This window comes from Phyllobates terribilis, unplaced genomic scaffold (assembly GCF_046119375.1).
Source record: "Phyllobates terribilis strain yellow unplaced genomic scaffold, ASM4611937v1 Scaffold_5__5_contigs__length_657084704, whole genome shotgun sequence".
NCBI lineage: Eukaryota > Metazoa > Chordata > Amphibia > Anura > Dendrobatidae > Phyllobates > Phyllobates terribilis.
The window spans coordinates 449,003,646-449,021,418 of NW_027362765.1; positions in this window are offsets into that span (position 1 = coordinate 449,003,646).

Sequence of the window (17,773 nt, forward strand, 5' to 3'; positions counted from 1 at the left end):
ACTATTTCCTGACCAGCCTAATTATTTTGCATGACCCTGACCTGATAACCATGGAGTCCTGTGGATCTTTTTATTCAGCTCTACAGTACACTGTATTATATATTGATGATGGCTTACACAGTGATTTTGGCCATGGCACAGTTTGTGCAGCACAAAGTCATTGCAATCTCCTGCTACATTACATAGCAGCAGAAATAAAGTGAATAGGGTCACATTACATCCTCTAGGTACCACAACAAGCAACTGAAAAAAATCATAACTTGTCACATCACCGCAGAGGTCGCAATGTGACCCTACTCACGAGCGTCATACAGAGTCTGATGGGCAGAGGGCAGCGCTGGACACTTAGGCCGGGCAGTGCGAGCTCTGGCTGTGAGTTTAGAAAAAAGCACAGGGAGTTTCCCAGTCTGGAGAGCAGCATGTAAACAAACCAGGTGCAGGCAATGTAGTGAAATTCAGGAGGAACGAAAGTTAGAAACCACAAAATTTATAGGGGAGTTATAAATTATAATAGAGCACAGATTATCTTAAAAGTTTTATTTTTCGGTCTGACAACCTTCTTAAATTGGTGCCAGATGGAATTGGCTGCTTCTGGTGGTGGTGGTCGCCAGGTGGAATTGGCTGCTGGTGGTGGTGGTGGTGGTTGCCAGGTGGAATTAGCTGCTTCAGGTGGTGGTGGTGGTCGCCAGGTGGAATTGGCTGCTGCTGGTGGTCGCTAGGTGAAATTGACTGCTGCCGGTGGTGGTGGTCGCCAGGTGGAATTGGCTTCTGGTGGTGGTGGTGGTCGCCAGGTGGAATTGGCTGCTGCAGGTGGTGGTGGTCGCCAGGTGGAATTGGCTGCTGCTGGTGGTGGTTGCCAGGTGGAATTAGCTACTTCAGGTGGTGGTGGTGGTCGCCAGGTGGAATTGGCTGCTGCTGGTGGTCGCTAGGTGAAATTGGCTGCTGCCGGTGGTGGTTGTGGTCGCCAGGTGGAATTGGGTGCTGCTGGTTGTTGCAAGGTGGAATTGGCTGCTGCTGGTGGTGGTGGTCGCCAGATGGAATTTGCTATTGCTGGTAGTCGCCAGGTGAAATTGGCTGCTGCTGGTGGTGGTGGTCGCCAGGTGGAATTGGCTGCTGCTGGTGGTGGTGGTCGCCAGGTGGAATTGGCTGGTGGTTGCTGTTGCTAGACGGATGTTTCTTTGCTATATAGAGTGGAGATATAACAAATAATGTTAAAGTGCATTCAATTCACAAGATAAAACCATTTTTTTACACTTTCTGCATGCTTCAATAGTCTCCATAGGAGACTAGAAGCAGCAGTTGTCTGATAGCTTCTACTACATACAGGCGATAAGCAGATCGCTTGTATGCAGCAGAAATGCTCACTTGCTATGAGCGCCGACCACTAGGTGGCGCTCATAGCAATTGAGACATGACAACCACAGGGGTCTGCTGCAGACCCTGGGTTGTCATGCCCACCCATTGGTGACCCGCGATCACGTGACGGGGTCACCGATGGGCGGGGCTTAAGACGCATTTCCCGGAAGCGCGAGTTAAATGCCGCTGTCAGAGATTGACAGCGGCATTTGACTGGTTAACAGCCGCGGGTGGATCGCGATTCGACCCGTGGCTGTTGCGGGCACATGTCAGCTGTACAAATCAGCTGACATGTGCCCGGTTCAGTGCGGGCTCAGCGCCGGAGCCCCCGCTGAACCGGCCTTTCCGAGCTGGTGCATAATATTACTGACCAGGTCGGAAATGGGTTAAAATATGAAAAAATGAATAAAAAAAGCATAAAAGTTGGAATCACCTCCTTTATCCCCCAGTGAATAATAAAGAAAATAAAAATATACATCTGTGGTATCGCTACATCCATAAGTGTCCAGTCAAAGCATAAAAATAATTAACCCGTTTGGAAACATCATAAACAGAAAAAAATTCAAAATGATAAAAAATGTGTTTTTTTGTGTGCAGCAACACTGTAAAAAAATGTTGTAAGTAATAAAAATGTCATATCTGTCAATAAATTATATTGATAAAAACTTTGTCTCACCCCGCAAAAAATAAGTCCTCACACAGCTCTATAGTCCCAAAAATGAAAACATTATTAGTTTTGGGAAATGGAGACACAATCCCCCCCAATTATTTTTTTTTCAAAAATCTGTTTTTGTTTTCACCACTAAAATAATGAAAAAAACTACTAGTTTGGTATCGCCGTAATCATACTGATGAGGAGAATCACATTGGCAGGTCATTTCTTACCACACAATGTTTGCCATAAATATAATTCCCAATATACAGTACAGACCAAAAGTTTGGACACACCTTCTCATTTAAAGATTTTTCTGTATTTTCATGACTGTGAAAATTGTACATTCACACTGAAGGCATCAAAACTATGAATTAACACATGTGGAATTATATACTTAACAAAAAAGTGTGAAACAACTGAAAATATGTCTTATATTCTAGGTTCTTCAAAGTAGCCACCTTTTGCTTTGATGACTGCTTTGCACACTCTTGGCATTCTCTTGATGGGCTTCAAGAGGTAGTCACCGGAAATGGTTTTCACTTCACAGGTGTGCCCTGTCAGGTTTAATAAGTAGGATTTCTTGCCTTATAAATAGGGTTGGGACCATCAGTTGTGTTGTGCAGAAGTCAGGTGGATACACAGCTGATAGTCCTACTGAATAGACTGTTAGAATTTGTATTATGGCAAGAAAAAAGCAGCTAAGTAAAGAAAAACCAATGGCCATCATTACTTTAAGAAATGAAGGTCAGTCAGTGCGAAAAATTGGGAAAGTGTCCCCAAGTGCAGTTGCAAAAACCATCAAGCGCTTCAAAGAAACTGGCTCACATGAGGACCGCCCCAGGAAATGAAGACCAAGAGTCACCTCTGCTTCTGAGGATAAGTTTATCCGAGTCACCAGCCTCAGAAATCGCAGGTTAACAGCAGCTCAGATTAGAGACCAGGTCAATGCCACACAGAGTTCTAGCAGCAGACACATCTCTACAACAAGTGTTAAGAGGAGACTTTGTGCAGCAGGCCTTCATGGTAAAATAGCTGCTAGGAAACCACTGCTAAGGACAGGCAACAAGCAAAAGAGACTTGTTTGGGCTAAAGAACATAAGAAATGGACATTAGACCAGTGGAAATCTGTGCTTTGGTCTGATGAGTCCAAATTTGAGATCTTTGGTTCCAACCACCGTGTCTTTGTGCGACGCAGAAAAGGTGAACGGATGGACTCTACGTGCCTGGTTCCCACCGTGAAGCATGGAGGAGGAGATGTGATGGTGTGGGGGTGCTTTGCTGGTGACACTGTTGGGGATTTATTCAAAATTGAAGGCATACTGAACCAGCATGGCTACCACAGCGTCTTGCAGCGGCATGCTATTCCATCTGGTTTGCCTTTAGTTGGACCATCATTTATTTTTCAACAGGACAATGACCCCAAACACACCTCCAGGCTGTGTAAGGGCTATTTGACCAAGAAGGAGAGTGATGGGGTGCTACGCCAGATGACCTGGCCTCCACAGTCACCAGACCTGAACCCAATCGAGATGGTTTGGGGTGAGCTGGACCGCAAAGTGAAGGCAAAAGGGCCAACAAGTGCTAAGCATCTCTGGGAACTCCTTCAAGATTGTTGGAAGACCATTTCCGGTGACAACCTCTTGATTCTCATCAAGAGAATGACAAGAGTGTGCAAAGCAGTCATCAAAGCAAAAGGAGGCTACTTTGAAGAACCTAGAATATAAGACATATTTTCAGCTGTTTCACACATTTTTGTTAAGTATATAATTCCACATGTGTTAATTCATAGTTTTGATGCCTTCAGTGTGAATGTACAATTTTCGTAGACATGAAAATACAGAAAAATCTTTAAATGAGAAGGTGTGTCCAAACTTTTAGTCTGTACTGTAAGTTAGAATTGCTTTTTTTATGCTAAGTAAAGTACACACATGGCTATACTGGGGCTGTGACACTGATTAAAACGATACCTGTGGTGCAGAAATCTGTTTTGTGGATTTTGTGTTTGAAGCGGTGGAAGTTTTTTTCTAATCATAGCTTTGTGCGTCGGGGCGGGACAGTGAGATGGAACTGTGGGTAGGGTCTTCGGCTCTGCCACAGCCCCTCCGCTGCTCTTGTTGTCTTTATCGTCCTCCTGGTTTAGACTTCGCGTCGGTGCTGTCCTAGCCACAAGTGGTGCTGGTGCACATTGATCTCTTTGCAGTTTTTAGGAAAATGGCGCTGCTGGTATCACATGCGCAAAATTGACCTCCCGGTGGTCTTCAGTAAAATGGCGCCAGTGGTGGCACATGCGCAGATTAAGATCTTGGCTAGTCATTGAGCCGAGATCTAAATCTGCCAGTGAGCCACCACCGGGACCATTTCCCTGAAGACTGGCAGGAGATCAATGTGCACAAGTGACGCCCGCGGCTAGGACAGCACTGGCGCAAAGTCTAAACCAAAAGGACAATAAAGACAACAGGAGCAGCGGAGGGGCCGTGGCAGAGCCGAAGACCCTACTCCCAGTCCTGCCCCGATGCACAAAAAAAACTTCAAACCCTTTATGCGGAAAATCCACAAAACTGATTTCTTCACCACAGGTATCGTTTCAATCAGTATCACAGCGCCAATATGGCCATGTGTGTATTTTATTTAGCAAAATCCTGCTGACAGGTTCTTTTTAAGAGTATGTTCATACTGAGTCTTTTTCCTCAGTCCTTGGAGGGGAAACAGCAGAAATTCCTAGTTTTTGAGGAGTTGTGAATTTTTGAAGAGGATTTTGAAATTTCTGTTCCAAAAACTCAGTAAAAAAAAATCAATGTGAACACTCCCTAAAGCTAAACATTGGTTACATCACGGAGAGTATGTGCTCATAAATATTTTTTTAGGTTTTTTTTTTCAAGCAGATCTTCTCCAAAATTCACCTCAAAAATTATTCCAGAAACTCTTGGAAATCAATTCCAGTTCATTTCTATGGAAAATCCACTTTGAACGCTTCAGGAAAAAAAACTCTTCCAAAACCTCTTAAAAATCAGGTATATAAGATGTGCAGTCAGAAATATACAGTAGTAAAGAATCATCTATATCATTATGTCATCATTTGCTCAGTAAATCTCTGCTCTTACATGATCAGGGTGGTGGTCTTCTCCTGATCATCATTTTCGGTGATCTCATATCTACAGTACATAAAACATCTCATGTAAATGTGCAGGTAACGGTGCGGATTAGGGTCAATATTCACAGTGAAAATATACCAATAAAATCATACTTTATAAGATATGCACTAAAAAGAGCAATACTTAAAACCAACACAGTACTCAAACAAGAAATGCTCCAGGGGCCGGGTGGTGATCCCTAATGGAAAACTACAAGTGTAACATCTGACGATGTGGGGTCCCAAACTGACCCTATTATATATCCTACCTAACCACGGGGGTTGCCACCCTAGAAAACGCAAATGGCGCTCCTGCTCAAAGACTGGCCCCAATAATCCCTAATGGCCCAAAGGGGAACAGGTCACAGTTGTTAAGTCAAAATACAGAAGGGTGATATCAGGATACAGGTATATTACCCACACAGGCAGACAGATATGCTGATAGCTGCAAACTAACATGGAGTCACATCCTCATTAAATATAAAGGTGAACTAGATTGATTTGTGCAAATCCAAACAGTATAGAGCAAGTTCTCATATATGGCATTAAAAATTATTGTAGCCTAAATGACAAAGCCCCAATCAGCACTAAACATATTGTAACCAAATCACTCAACGCGTTTCCCCTCCAGCATCAGAGGATCTTCAGGAGAGAACACAGAAACAGATCTGCAGCAAAAATAGGTAGAGATATAAAGGCCAAAGGACTTCACTTATTTCAATGGATTTCAGTAACCACAGGTCCAATGGAGAGTGGGCTCCTCATAGAAGCACATATCAAAGAATATATCCTCCGAAGGTGAATGGCCCCATAGGAAGTGTGTGCCACAACTGTGGAGCTCTGTTCCTTAAGTGTGTCCAGGACCGGAAGTGGTGAGCCCCCTTACCCTGGAGAAGGGGGTCTCTCCCTCATATCTCATAGAGGGAGACTGGATACCATACAACAGGGGTCTCAAACACGCGGCCCACGGGCTGCATGCTGCCCCTCCGGCTGCTTCTTGTGGCCCGCAGGCACAGACTCCGTAACTATCGCGGCTCTCTCCAGCTGCCGCCGACATCAGCGCTGTAATGCAGTGTATTGCCGCGCAGAGACCGGCTCTCTGCACAGCAATACCAGTGCCAGCCATATTGCAGACATGGTCCCCCATCCAGGTCCCCCATATTGCAGACATGGTCCCCCATCCAGGTCCCCCATATTGCAGACATGGTCCCCAATCCAGGTCCCCCATATTTCAGACATGGTCCCCCATCCAGGTCCCCCATATTGCAGACATGGTCAGTTGTCTGTTCTCCTTTACTACACACAGGCGATCATCAGATCAACTATGTGTAGCAGAATTGCTCACTGGCTATGAGCGCCGACTGCTGGGTGGCACTCATAGCAATCTGGCAATGACAACCGCAGGGGTCTCCTGCAGACCCCGGTTTGTCATGCCAAACCATCGGCGACCCGCAGTCATGTGATGGGATCACCGATGGGCGGAGCCAACCTTGCGTTTCTGATAAGTGCGAGTTAACAGGTAAACAGCCGCGGGTGGATCGAGATTCCACCCGTGGCTGTTGCGGGCATATGTCAGCTGTATAGATCAGCTGACATGTGCCCGGAAAGGTGCGGGCTCAGCACCAGAGCCCGCGCTAAACAGGGGGTTGTGATGTGTGTTGTACTATTACGGCAGACGTCATAAAGGGGTTAAACCCGTACAGCACACTGATGGTACACTAACTCCATCCATGAGCTGTACGTGTTTATCACGGACCCATAGACTTGTATTGGCCATTGTCATCCGTGCTGCCAGAAAAAACAGACCTGTCTCCATGTGTTTTGCAAGGACACCCGGTTAGGTTATAACGGGTACCGCATTTACTCTTCCGGGGTGGTGCCGTGTATACACCAATTGTCTCTGTTGATACATTTTGTAATATCACAAGGTAGTTTTCTGTCCACAGCATGGATGTCTATACCTGAGGGACTGTCGGGGCCTATTCCCTCACACATACTACCAGGACGATCCTTTTCAAAAACAAGAACAACCATGTAATGAAAGAGAGTAGTAATTATACTGAGGATTCATTCCAAGCCTGTGTTTTATGGTCGGGGTACATAATGCATTTTCCGGACTGGCTGCGAGTCTCCTCACCCGAACCCAACAGCTTCATATGTGCCTGAGGATGTGGAGTGTGGGGTCCGGAGATTCACAGTCGGACTGGAAATCACGGTCCATATAGCCTTAGGGCCGTTTCACACTGCGTTCTTCACCACGTTCACTCGGGGCTTGAGTCCGAACCCCCCGCAAAACAGGATTCGTGCATATGCGCCGACAGGGCCATTTACTATAATGGTGCAGATAGGACCATTGACTCTACCTTCACCATTATAGTCAATGTCACTGTCAGCGCATATGATAGAATCCTGCTTTGAATTTATTAAGCCTGTGAATTAATATTCAACAGATGGGAGAAAAGCAGCACGAGCCTATAATACTGTGTGGATGGGGCCACGGTGGGATTTGAACCCACAACCCAGAGCTGCGCCCGTCACTAAGCTCTGAGCCACCAAACCTGTAGGAAAAAATTGTGCTTTGGCCGAGACCACTTCATGTCTTGGAGTCCCTGGCAATGTCCTGCCAGCTACATATGTGGTGGGCAAGCCACATAGGAGAACTCTCCGATCTGCCGCCTATCTATCCTATCTATCTTCTGATAGATATCTGGCTCGCTGGCAGATGCTTTCTTTATGACACGACCATGATCTCTGCACTGCACCCGATTATACAGGTAAACCTCAGCTCTATTTATGTGCCCGTGATGGCAGAAACTTTTAACTTAGGGAGACTTAAAAAAAAATATATCTAAAGTGACCTGCTGACAGTGACCCCGCCCCTGCTGACCGTGACCCCGCCCCTGCCGGCAAAATGTCCCGCCCCTGCTGAATATTTAGGGCAAATTTGTTGAAAAGTTGTTGGTTTTGCCACCAGCTCATTTGCATTTGTCGGTGAGCGAGCGCTCTGATTGGCTGGCTGTGGAATGCTGCATCTGCAGCCATGTGATAGACCGGAACATCATCCTGACAGGACAGGTCGCTGCACGAGGGATACGGGGTCACAGATTAAGGAAATGGGGCGTAACACAAGGCTGTATTTACCCCATGGCACCTTAGAGCGGGTGTCTAGGTCGGCAGACTGCAGGGGGCGACGTCAGCATGATTGAATAAACAAACATGTATTTCCGCTGCTTCACCGCTGGACCGAGCGTCAGTATTGCCGATGATATTTGGTGGGATATCAATCCATCATCTACCACATCCTATACATAATCTAGGGCAGGGGTCTCAAACACACGGCCCCCTCCGGCTGCTTCTTGCGGCCCGCAGGCACATAGACCCCGTAACTATCGCGGCTCTCTTCAGCAGCCACCGACATCAGCGCTGTAATGCAGTGTATTGCCGCGCAGAGACCATCTCTCTGCACAGCAATACCAGTGCCAGCCACCGGCCTATCAGAGGCCAGCAGCTGACATTGGCGTCCCAGCACAGCGGCGTATGACGTCACTGCCATGCGCAGATGTCAGCGGCTGGCCTCTGATAGGCCGGCGGCTGGCACTGCTATTGCTGTGCAGAGAGATGGTCTCTGCGTGGCAATACACTACATTACAGCGCTGATGTCGGCGGCTGCTGGAGAAATCCAAGATCGTTATGGGGTCTGTGCCTGCGGGCCACAGGTGAAGAAAGGACGCCGAGGGAACGGAGGACAGGTGAGAATCTTTTTTTTTTTTTCTCTGTCGTGTGAAATACACCACAGGGGACCTGTGCTCAGTATGGGGGGGGACACTGTGCGCAGTATGGGGGGACAGGGACCCTGAGCGCAGTATGGGGGGACGGGGACCCTGAGCGCAGTATGGGGGGACGGGGACCCTGAGCGCAGTATGGGGGGACGAGCACCCTGAGCGCAGTATGGGGGGGATGGACCCTGAGCGCAGTATGGGGGGGGACGGGGACCCTGAGCGCAGTATGGGGGGGATGGACCCTGAGCGCAGTATGGGGGGGATGGACCCTGAGCGCAGTATGGGGGGGGGACACTGAGCGCAGTATGGGGGGGGGACACTGAGCGCAGTATGGGGGACTGGACGGGGACCCTGAGCGCAGTATGGGGGGGGACGGGGAACCCGAGCGCAGTATGGGGGGGGACAGGGACCCTGAGCGCAGTATGGGGGGGGGTCGGGGACCCTGAGCGCAGTATGGGGGGAGATGAGGACCCTGAGCGCAGTATGGGGGGGGTGGGGACCCTGAGCGCAGTATGGGGAGGCGATAGGGACCCTGAGCGTAGTGTGGGGGGGCGACGAGGACCCTGAGTGCAGTATGGGGGGGCGACGGGGACCCTGAACGCAGTATGGGGGGGCGACGGGGACCCTGAGCGCAGTATGGGGGGGCGATGGGGACCCTGAGCGCAGTATGGGGGGGCGACGGGGACCCTGAGCGCAGTATGGGGGGGCGACGGGGACCCTGAGCTCAGTATGCTGGGGACGGGAGACCCTGAGCGCAGTATGGGGGGGGGGGGACGGGCACCCTGAGCGCAGTATGGTGGGGGATGGGCACCCTGAGCGCAGTATGGGGGGGGGAGATGGGGACCCTGAGCGCAGTATGGGGGGGCGATGGGGACCCTGAGCACAGTATGGGGGGGACGGGCACCCTGAGCGCAGTATGGTGGGGGACGGGCACCCTGAGCGCAGTGGGGGGGGGGACGGGGACCCTGTGCGCAGTATGGGGGGACGGGGACCCTGTGCGCAGTAGGGGGGGGCAGCCCTGTGTGCACTATGGGGGGGGGACCTGGATGGGAGACCATGTCTGCAATATGGGGGACCTGGATGGGAGACCATGTCTGCAATATGGGGGACCTGGATGGGAGACCATGTCTGCAATATTGGGGACCTGGATGGGAGACCATGTCTGCAATATGGGGGACCTGGATGGGAGACCATGTCTGCAATATTGGGGACCTGGATGGGAGACCATGTCTGCAATATGGGGGACCAGGATGGGAGACCATGTCTGCAATATGGGGGACCTGGAGGGGAGACCATGTCTGCAAGATGAAGGACCTGGAGGGGAGACCATGCCTGCAAGATGGGGGACCTAGAGGGGAGACCATGTCTACAAGATGGGGGGCCTGGAGGGGAGACCATGTCTACAAGATGGGGGGCCTGGAGGGGAGACCATGTCTGCAAGATGGGGGACCTGGAGGGGAGACCATGTCTGCAAGATGGGGGCCTGGAGGGGAGACAATGTCTGCAAGATGGGGGGCCTGGAGGGGAGACCATGTCTGCAATATTGGGGACATGGATGGGAGAGCATGTCTGCAATATGGGGGACCTGGATGGGAGACCATGTCTGCAATATGGGGGACCTGGATGGGAGACCATGTCTGCAATATTGGGGACCTGGATGGGAGACCATGTCTGCAATATGGGGGACCAGGATGGGAGACCATGTCTGCAATATGGGGGACCTGGAGGGGAGACCATGTCTGCAAGATGAAGGACCTGGAGGGGAGACCATGCCTGCAAGATGGGGGACCTGGAGGGAAGACCATGTCTGCAAGATGGGGGGCCTGGAGGGGAGACCATGTCTTCAAAATGGGGGACCTGGAGGGGAAACCATGTCTGCAAAATGGGGGCCTGGAGGGGAGACAATGTCTGCAAGATGACCAGTTCAAAAGGCGTATAGAAAATAAAATGGTATCACTAAAAATGTCACTTTGTCATGCAAATAATGCGGCCCCCCAAATTAAATGTTTTTCCGTGTGACCAGCTGAGTTTGAGACCCCTGATCTAGGGTATATAATATACACAGGGGCAGACATATCATTGGTGATCACAGGGGCCACTTCCACCGATAAAAGCACAGGGGCCCGTGTGTGTATAGACTTCTCGAATGGCACCAGTCCCGTTAATTCACGTCCGTGTTTAAACTCTGATGTGTGAAGGAGGCCTTAGGCAATAATATATATATATATTGGCGCTAGACCCCCTTCACACATCAGTGTTTAAACACGTACGTGAAATAACTGGACTGGTGCCATCCGTGTTATTCATCCGTGTCTCCGTTTTTACCATCATTGTAGTCATCAGTGTTTTTCCAGTATGGATAAAGAAATGACAAAGCTTCTCCTATACTTCACAATGTTATCCCCTTACTGACCAGGCCATTTTTCGAGTTTGCGTTTTTTTGCTCCCCTTCTTCCCAGAGCCAAACTTATTTTGTTTTTCGGTCAATATGGCCGTATGAGGGCTTATTTTTTGAGGGACGAGTTGTACTTTTGAATGACACCATTGGTTTTACCATATCGTGTACTTTAAAACAGGAAAAAAATTCCAAGTGCGGTGAAATTGCAAAAAAAGTGGAATTCCACAGTTGTTTTTTTGGGTTATTTTTTCCATGTTCACTAAATGCTAAAACTGACCTGCCATTATAATTCTCCAGGTCATTAGTTCGTAGACACCAAACATATATAGGTTATTTTTTATGTAATTGGTGAAAAAAAATCCAAAGTTTGTTAACAAAAAAATGGCACCATTTTCCGAGACGCGTAGCGTCTCCATTTTTCAGGATCTGGGGCAGAGTGAGCTTAGTTTTTTCCCACCGAGCTGACGTTTTTATTGATACTATTTTGGGGTAGATCCGATGTTTTGATCGCCCGTTATTGCATTTCATTTAAATGTTGCGGTGACCAAAAAAACTTAATTCTGGGGTTTTTAATTTTTTTCTTGTTACGCCGTTTACCGATCGGATTAATTCTTTTTTACATTGATAGATCGGGCGGTTCTGAACGCGACAATAACAAATATGTGTATATGTAGCACCCCGAGGGCTCGGCTGCTACAGGGGTATTGCACCTCAAACCAGAGGTGTGATATTCCACTCCCGGGTAAGGATGGAGTGTGGACCAGGGCTCAGTTAGCTGCATGCACCACACACACCCCATTTCCGAGGGACAGCTCAACGGTGCTCCCACAGAAGTGCAGGCACGACAGCATCTGTCCCTGGCTGGAGTGGGGAGGGGAAAGTACACCCAGTGATGTAGGAGCAGATAGGGGTTGGGTCTCTGGGCATAGGTAGGAGCCCATTGGTTGCTAGACACCTGGGCTCACACATAGAGGGAAGTATATAAGGTGGGCACCATCTTAGAACGGGGTTCTGTTCAGACAGACAGTCAGAGGAGAGAAGGAGTTCAGCCAAAGAGGGCTGACAGGGAGCTGTGGCTCAGTCTGGGCCCAGCTCCACGAGGCAGGCCTAGGGTGAAGGCCGGAGCCAGAGAGAGATAGAACGGGAACAGAAAGGAACAGAAAGGAAAGAAGAAAAGGAACTTTAAGAGAGGCCCAGAGACACGAGAGAAGAAGGAACCCCATAGGCCCAGGAGATTGCGGGTGACGGGTTGGCAGAACAGGGTACCGGAACCCAAATTGGTGGAGGCAATAAATTCCTCAGCGAAAGAGCGGAGGTTGTGACCACAACTTGGTGCGACCCCTCACTACATCCACCAGGAAAGCATACCACATAGGGTCAGGGAAACCGGAGACGTACGTGAAATAACTGGACCGAGCGTCAGTATTGCCGATGATATTTGGTGGGATATCAATCCATCATCTACCACATCCTATACATAATCTAGGGCAGGGGTCTCAAACACACGGCCCCCTCCGGCTGCTTCTTGCGGCCCGCAGGCACAGACCCCGTAACTATCGCGGCTCTCTCCAGCAGCCACCGACATCAGCGCTGTAATGCAGTGTATTGCCGCGCAGAGACCATCTCTCTGCACAGCAATACCAGTGCCAGCCGCCGGCCTATCAGAGGCCAGCAGCTGACATTGGCGTCCCAGCACAGCGGCGTATGACGTCACTGCCATGCGCAGATGTCAGCGGCTGGCCTCTGATAGGCCGGCGGCTGGCACTGCTATTGCTGTGCAGAGAGATGGTCTCTGCGCGGCAATACACTACATTACAGCGCTGATGTCGGCGGCTGCTGGAGAAATCCAAGATCGTTATGGGGTCTGTGCCTGCGGGCCACAGGTGAAGAAAGGACGCCGAGTGAACGGAGGACAGGTGAGAATCTTTTTTTTTTTTTCTCTATCGTGTGAAATACACCACAGGGGACCTGTGCTCAGTATGGGGGGGGACACTGTGCGCAGTATGGGGGGACAGGGACCCTGAGCGCAGTATGGGGGGACAGGGACCCTGAGCGCAGTATGGTGGGATGGGGACCCTATGCGCAGTATGGGGGGACGAGGACCCTGAGTGCAGTATGGGGAGGCGATGGGGACCCTGAGCGTAGTGTAGGGGGGCGACGGGGACCCTGAGTGCTGTATGGGGGGGCGACGGGGACCCTGAGAGCAGTATGGGGGGGGCGACGGGGACCCTGAGCGCAGTATGGGGGGGCGACGGGGACCCTGAGCGCAGTATGGGGGGGGCGATTGGGACCCTGAGCGCAGTATGGGGGGGGGGTGGGGACCCTGAGCGCAGTATGGGGGGGGGCGGGGACCCCGAGCGCAGAATGGGGGAACGGGAGACCCTGAGCGCAGTATGGTGGGGGACGGGCACCCTGAGCGCAGAATGGTGGGGGACGGGCACCCTGAGCGCAGTATATGGGGGGGACGGGGACCCTGTGCGCAGTATGGGGGGACGGGGACCCTGAGCGCAGTATGGGGGGGGGGACCCCGAGCGCAGTATGGGGGGGACGGGCACCCTGAGCGCAGTATGGGACGGGGATGGGGACCCCGTGCGAAGCATGGGGGGGACGGGGACCCTGTGCGCAGTATGGCGGGACGGGGACCCTGTGCGCAGTATGAGTGGACGGGGACCCTGTGCGCAGTATGGGGGGCGGCCCTGTGCGCACTATGGGGGGGGGACCTAGATGGGGGACATGTCTGCAACATGGGGACCTGGATGGGGGACATGTCTGTAAGATAAGGACCAGGATGGGGGACCATGTCTGCAATATGGGGGACCTGGATGGGGGACCATGTCTGCAATATGGGGGACCTGGATGGGAGACCATGTCTGCAATATTGGGGACCTGGATGGGAGACCATGTCTGCAAGATGAGGACCAGTTCAAAAGGTGTATAGAAAATAAAATGGTATCACTAAAAATGTCAGTTTGTCATGCAAATTAAATGTTTTTCCGTGTGCGGCCCATATGCCCAGCTGAGTTTGAGACCCCTGCCATACAAAATACTATTTCATGCTCACTGCGCCTTAGAGTGACGTAATATAAGATGGCTACGCAGTCCACTCGGGAATGCATCTGGTTACTGCACTTGCGCAACCGGAAGTGATGTCATCAATATGACCCTCCACAACAGTGAACGGTCTCTCATGTGGACCCTCGGGGAATGTAACTGTCCACCCCTGGGATAAAGGAATCTAAACGATTGATGTAGAAGAGTATATATCCCATGTGAATGCCATATCCAGGTATCTCTACCCACAGCTGGAAGTGTTTTTTACAATGCAGGCCCTTTAATATAAATCCTGAGAAAGCAGGTATGCTATTATTAAGATGAGACACTAGTCAGCCAGGTGGATCGCCTGTGGTGGTAAAACATCTACTGGATAACTAGGGAGTAATAGAAAGCACTGGACCAGCGGGTGCGAGAAATAGATAGCAGGATCACTACAAGTACTGTACTCCACCAGGGGGTCAAGCGGAAACGCAACCTTGTATAATATATCAGACTGGTCATATAGTATATTTTCAGAAATAATATACGTACGGGATGTTTTCAAGAGATGAATTCTCCATACTATATTCGTATGCAGACGTCCAGATCAGTCTTGCATTTGCGATTTTGTGGAACTTTCTGTTGTAAAAGAAAAGTAATGACAAAGATTTAACAGCAGCAAATGTATGACAGCGACCTCAGAGCCACAATGATCCGACAAAGGTGACATATCGGAGAGATCGCACCACTCAGGGTGTAGTGTGACTGCAGGGGGCGCCACTATCTAACAGCAGCTTCCTTTCCCTACAGCTTCTTTCATCAGCTCAGGATGATGGGGGGTTAAGTAATGTGTTTTTTTACTGGACCCTTTAATTTTTTATAGTCTAAGACCCGAATTTATGCAAGTAATTTAACCAGAATTCTGGGATAAATTGCTAAATTTTAGCACAACTTGGAGTTGCACAAATATTTTTCAGCACTTTGAAAGACAGAAAAGGTGATGTGTTATGAGGGCACTTAGTCTTCTATGACAGTAGAATACCCCCGTATATGCCCCACAGTATAAAACCTTCACAGTATGACACCCCCACGATGCCCCTCCATATAGTATGATAGCCCAGAGATGTATTCCCACCCATAGGATAATACCCCTAACACACACATTACTATGCACCTACACATAATGCCCCAAAAAGTTGCACCACCACACAGTATGTTGCCCCAAGGCATCCCCCTCGCTCTATGATGCCCCCACAGTATAATGCCCCAAGGTGCTCCTTCACACTCAGTACAATGTCTCAAAATGCCCTCCCCAGTGCCCACCCCACGGCACGCAGAATAGTGCAATGGCTAAAAAAACCTCACAAAGTCTTGTTCCCATGATAAGTATGAATCTACAGGCTTGCTCTATTCTATGTCGTGTGGCTGGACGCTGCAGACATGATCTAGTGACATCATTATGTCTTCTGCACCAAACCTTATACAGTGCGGAGAGCATAGACTGTGTGGTGGTGCAGGGAGCTGACGGCTCCCTGCTCCACTACTATATACAACCATATCTATGAGGATACAGACTGGACATGTGCCGACCTCCTGAGACAGCTTCCCCAATCCAGCACCCTAGACAGGAGGTATGCTATAGAAAGTATACATACTTCTAATTATTACTCGTGTCTTTCTAAAGTAGCCATAGAAAAATGCTGGGTCATGAATAGAATAGAACTATAAGCGTAGACAGATATATATAATATGTGTCGACAGGTTTTATATAATTTCTACCTGAAAAAAAAAAGTACTTACAAAGTTTTCTCCATTGTCTTCATCTCTTCCTCTTCTTTTTCCAATCTCTCTTGTAAGATTTGTTTGATTTCTTTCCTGTTGTAGATGGAACATATATCATCATCTCATATGTAAATGTATAAATATCAGCAATTTGAAGATGAGTAGTGAACACATTCCACCCCTTGGCCTCCATCCCAAATACATTCCCAACATTTTCCATCTACATTACACAAATGATACAATTTTGTCTACATGGAGCGATCACTAGAGGGCGCTCACTGTGTAGGGACGGAAGAAACCTAGAAGGCTGGCGGCATAAAAAGACCTCATGGTTGTTATATACTTTTGATATATGTCTATCCCAGACTTATTTAAAGCTTTAATAACTGGGAAATTTTCCATTTTGGAATCTTCATTTGCACCGTTTGCCTTCTATAGCTTCTGTGTTGCAATATCTATTGCTGGCTGCATGACGAGTTAACCGAAAATCTGTCAGTGAACTTGTTCTAATGGTCCAATGATAGAGTTTGTAACTTTATCTGTCTTTTTTAGTTCCTCTCAGCCAATTTATAATCACAGACCACATCAAAGTTGAATGTGGAGGGAAACAAAGCGCCTGTGAAAGGCAAATGGTGCAAAATTTGTAATGAAATCAAAATGCTAAAATGTTTTGTCACCTACTGTATCTACTGGAATAATCCATTATCGCCTGTATTTTATACCATATTTTATCCAGGATGGAATAAATGTTAAATCTTATGGGATCTGCTTTGCTGGACTGAAATTTTGGATTGAAAAGTCTGTGTCTCCTGGCAGATGTTACTGTGATCTGGGAGTCCTCAACACTCCAGCGGTGAGATGACTTTATCTATAGGTTTAACATCTATAATATCTGATATATTTCTACAGAAGCCATATCAAGATATTGCCTCATTTTTCTTTTCTTCTCACAATTCAAGTAACAATTCCACTAATATTTGTATCCCATAAAAAACACTGCCATCTTTCTACAATAAAATATGAGAAATGAGCCACACCCAGTAAATGGCAACTACTGTATCTGTGTATCAGGCTTATCCCCAGGAAGAAGCACATCACGAAACGCGCGTCGGGGCTAGTGATTCATCTCTCAGGTCATATACGCTACTCCTATTTATTTATCTCTCACTACCAGCACTTTATGCTTATCTACCTCTTAACCCTTTATACCTGCCTACTTGATCTGCATATTTTCTGCGTGTTTGCACTATTTTAAGCACTTTCTGCTACTATGTGATCCTAATTCTATCTAATATACACCTACACTATGTTAGGCCTTTTGGCCACTACGTGATTTGGATTTTCTATGATTTGAATTGGTAATATAATCACTTTGAGGTGGACTGCTACATGTTTTAATTATCATCTTCATATCTGACATTAACACCGGAGTTAGACCTGTGAGGGGTATATTTTTCTTCCTCTTTGTACCTATTAAGCACAAGTTCACTTTACTTGCTTGACCTAGATACAAATTATTTTTGTCATTAATTGTCTTTCAAACTTGCTGAATTTGATATATCATGATGAGAGTTTACATCTATCACTATGAAATGGAGTGTGAGCTCCCTCTTGTGGAGGAACCTGGTATGACCACTGAA